The following is a 4,718-nucleotide window of genomic DNA, read 5'->3' as shown; positions in this document are numbered from 1 at the left end:
AGGGCATGTGATGAGGCTCCACCCACTAGAGTCATGAGGGCATGTGATGAGGCTCCACCCACCCGGCCCGCTGCCAACAACATCCACCCACCCAGGCCCGCTGCCAACAACATAGCAAAGTCACACCGTCATTCCGCCCTCAAAACCAACCCCCTGCCTTCTAGCACAGAACCCGGCATTCACAGTTGTGGACTCTATGCGTCCAAGTGACTTGCTGAGCCAATAGAGAAGTGTGCAGTTGGGCTATCCTTAGATCTGCTGAGCTGATGGAGAAGTGTGTAGCTGGGCTATCCTCAGACCTGAGGCCACTTAGCTAAGTTTCCTGGTGTTCTCTCGTTTGGTACTGGGAGGCTTCTTAGCACACAGGATCTGCCCGGGCAGCAGGAGGAAGGAACGTGGACCCACATGTCACAAGGTGAGGACACACGGGTGTCATTGGAGCGGCCACCTGTGGATGAACCGTCTTTTTGCCAACCGCCATGTGTGTAGACTTGTGCCAGTGTCAATTAATGTAAGCCGCAGTCTCCCCATTTATGATGTGTCCTCAGGACATGTGCTGGGATAAATGGATGTACTTTTAAACAGTGCAAACACTTAGTGAAGAACCCAGTTATCTATCACACTGTCATCAGCACCACCACTACTGTCATCATCACCGTCATACCCATTACTACCACAACCATCACCATCATCACCAGCATTATTACCATCATCATCACCAGCATCACCGTCATTATCCACCCTCATCACCACCACCAGCATCATCAGCATCACCACTGCCATCCTGGTTACCACGATGTGCTGCCTGGCTCAGCAGTTGTCGTGGGGAGATTTAATCAAGTGTAAGCATCAGAACCTAAAAGCTCTCTGGATGCCCTGGGAAATAATACAGAAAATGTTATTTCTGTTATTATCTGCCAGTATCATCTCCATTCCAGGCACACAACGCTGAAGCACAGAGAGGCTGTGTGCTTTGTCCGTCGGCACACAGAGGAGCCAGAATGCTGAACTGGGAAATCTCGATCAAACTCTTGTACCCAAACCGATTAACTCTCGAAGGAGGCTAACTTGGTAGGGTGGGGAAAGCAGGCCTGAGCATCAGTGAAATGAGATTTTATGGACACCATGTAGGGACAGGATGTAAATCAGGGAGCGAGTTGGGTGAGATATGGTAAAACATGTTTATGCTGATAAACAGACTGGGGGCCAGTAGGGGAGGGGTGCGGGGGGGGGAAGAGGCGTGGCCAGGGTAAGATACAGACAGGTTGAGTCTCCAGCGGTGGATACAGTGTTTCCAGGCACAGGGCGGGGTGGTGGTCTGCAACTACCCTGCTGATGCTCAGAGACAGGGGAGCAAGCAGGGCCGCCCGTTATCTCCCTTTGTCTCCCAGCGAGTAGCAGGACAGGACTTCAGCGTGGCCATGTAAAGGAAACGCACCGCAGTACCACAAAAGGACCAAGATGGTCGTTTTGTGTCACAATGACAGATGCTTCAATTAGCGACAGGGCCGTTTCTCCCCAAAATAGATAAAGATGAAATTTTTATAAGATCATGCTGTTTGCGTGGATGGTGCTGCTCTGTTCGAAGCTGTCGCTACGATGTACATTAAAATAAAAAACTCCCTTTTCGGTGGTGGCTAACCATCCCGCTAATCATTCTGCGACTCGGAGCCACAGATCATCAAGAGCCCCACTTCCCCATCACCTGGGAGCGGCTGCTCCATGGTTCAGGATGTCACTGGATGCAAGCAACTCTCTGACATCCAGACATCCTTTTTGGAGGAAAACAGGGAGGCAGGTTTTGGAGTTGTCATTCGACCGAGGCTCGAGGAGGTATTTTTTGATAAACTAAAATTTCCTTCTCCGTCTGGTCCAAATACTTACTTTGTGTTTTATGTGCTTGGCATGAGGGCTGGGGAAGCCTGACCTCTGCTTAGTGGATGAAGATGCAGCCCCAGAGCTCTGCACTAGCTCCTGATGGCAGGAGGGTCCCACTGCCTCATTACAGTGGGGACGTCCATGACAAAGGCCAGATCTCATTGCTTATCCTTCCTCTGTTATCCACACAAAGTTTTTCCCTTCTCCGAATGAGATGAAAACACACTGCTTTATAACTAAAAGTCACATCAGGTCTGGGGGAGTGTTCAGAAAAACAGAACTGACCCCAGGTTCCAGAAAGAACATGATCGCAGAAGATGGAGAGCTTCTAAAAATGCAGAGAATCTCAGATGAAGAGAGGACAGTAAGAGGGAGGGAGGGAGGCGAGGAGGCAAGGAGGGACTGATAGAGAGAGGAGACGAAGGAGAGGAGATGGAGAGGAGGATAGAAAGTGGAAAAAAGAGAAAGAGAGGGAACAGGAAGAGAGGTGGGGAGAGGGAGACAGAGAGGGGAGGGAAGCTATTAGAGAGACAGACAGAGAGTAAGACAGAGACAGAGACAGACATACAGACAGAGACAGAGTGAGACAAGACAGAGAGAGACAGAGATAGTAAGACAGGGTAAGACAGAGTCAGTGAGAGAGACAGAGAGTGACACAGACACAGTGAGACAGAGACAGAGAAACAGTGAGACAGTCTGACAGACAAAGGGACAGAGACAGAGAGAGACACAGAGATACACACAGAGACACAGAGGGACACCTAGGCGACAGCTAGGGCCTCCCACTGCGCTGTGGTGGGTCTGGACTGTGACTGATTCTTGTTCAAGGCTGGCACTGGGCTATGGGTTCATGGAGTATGTGACTGGGGCTTAGGACCTTGCGATGCCAGGCCTATCAGGGGTCAGAAGGCCATACCACCCTCCATGGCCCCAGTGCTCCAATAGGCCTAGGTCTGTAGGGGGTGGGCTGCTGGTGTCCATTAAGAGCAGGGGCTTCTCCATGCATTTAGACCCCAAACTTTCATCACCACATGATTCTTTGTGTGAAAGCCACATACGTGCACCCCTAGAAGGGAATGTATCTAACATGAGACTCATGTGAGCCTTAAATTCTGGAAGTCTCCATCTAGAAGGATTTTTGTCTTTGATTTGGGTGGTTTCTCCTGTCACCGAGGGACAAGGCCTGCTTGGAAACACAGTCTTCAGACATTTGACTTCTTGACCCACTCCACACAACCAGCCTTCTGGAAGTGTGGGCTATCTGTTCTGCTCCAGGTGTGCACTCCTCAACTCTATGTGTAGCTCTCACAAAGCCCTTGCCCAAGCTTTACACTTGTCACAAATCACTTGTTTCTGAGAAGCCTCCTGCTGCTGAGCATCACCTCGAACTCCTGCCTGTACCCTGTGAGAGCTGGGATTACAGGCGTGCGCCTCCTCTCCGCGCTCTTTTTCAGGAGCTCATTTCTCAAGAGTTATGAGGAAATAAAGAAAGGGGAGAGAACACCTTTTATCTGGTCAAGTTTGAAATTAATAGCTGTTTTAAGCTGTTTCCCTTCCCTCGGTGCCAAGAGTCCGCCTCTTTCTCCCTGCGCATCTGCGGAGTCCTGACATGGAAGGCGACGCTCTTAAACAAAAGGCTTTTAATAAAGGAGATTCATCACCCCGGGCTTCTATGCAGACTGTCAGGCCCCTGTGTGCAACGGAGGGGGTGGTGCGGGGTTTTGCAAAAGCACTTTCACAGGAGACTCGAAAAGATAATTAGAGCCCAGAGTCGGGAGACAATAGGCAGAGACATCAACAGGAAGGAGGGGAGGGGTGAGGGCTGGGAGTGGGGAGGGCTGGCCCTCGCCCGTGTCACCAGTCCTGAGTGGGAGACAAAAGCTGAGAGCTCTCACCTGTCTGCTTGCTGCACCTGCTGCTGTGAGAGAGCATACAGAGGGTGGAGCTGATGGTGCTTCTCCCACATTCCTAGAGAGCAGCTCACCCACTCTCTGCAGGGCCTCCTCCTGTCTGCAAGCTAGGAAGGACAAGTCGCTAGAAGTAGCAGAAGGAGAAAGCCCAGGGCCCCAGAAAAGCCTAGCCACTTCCCCAGGTCTCAGGGGCACCACAAGGCAGGGTGGGGTGGGGAGGAGGGAGGGATCATCTTTGCTTGAGGGGCCTGAAATCTACGCTGAAGGTTTCTTTTTAATCATTATTTCCCATGTCTAAGATATGGGTAGCCAGCCACAAATTAGGACGAAGGCTGGGATGTTCTGAAAATATACGACAAGCCAAGTCCTAGGAAGCACATCTTCTCCTAAGCGCAGCAGCCTGGCATCCAGGTGGACAGCTGAGTCTGTGTGGAGGCCAAACTGTCTGTGCAGAGGCAGCTCTGCTCTGTGCCCAGCACAGCTTCCGCGGGAGTCCTGGTCTCGGCTAGGAGAATGGTGGCACTCTGGGACTAGCTCCTTGTGCTGGTGATACGGGCACTCTGCCTTACTCCCACAAGGTCAGGGAAAGGTTCTGGGACATCCCATATGGACTACAGAGGACCTGGAGCCCCACCGAGTGCAGCAGGATTTGTGGGAGTCCTACTGAGTGCAGCAGGATTTGTGGGCCTTTGATCTCACATAACCTAGGTAGTGAGTCACCTCTGAGCTGACCTTGTGCTCAAATGTCAAAGCAGTGCAAACCTGTTTCCCTCTTGTTCTCCTTGAGCATGGAAGACATTCAGGACACTTCCTCTGTCCTTTGGCATTTCTTTCTACTCCCCACTCCTCCCAGGGCAGCGCAGCTCATCCTGGCTCAATAAAACGCCCAGTATCATCATTAATTTGACTTTGGAAAGGCTGAGGCAGGCC

Source organism: Mastomys coucha, unplaced genomic scaffold (assembly GCF_008632895.1).
Source record: "Mastomys coucha isolate ucsf_1 unplaced genomic scaffold, UCSF_Mcou_1 pScaffold18, whole genome shotgun sequence".
In the NCBI taxonomy this organism is placed as follows: Eukaryota; Metazoa; Chordata; class Mammalia; order Rodentia; family Muridae; genus Mastomys; species Mastomys coucha.
The sequence above is the reverse complement of the archived record's forward strand: the minus strand, read 5'-3'. Positions refer to the sequence as shown.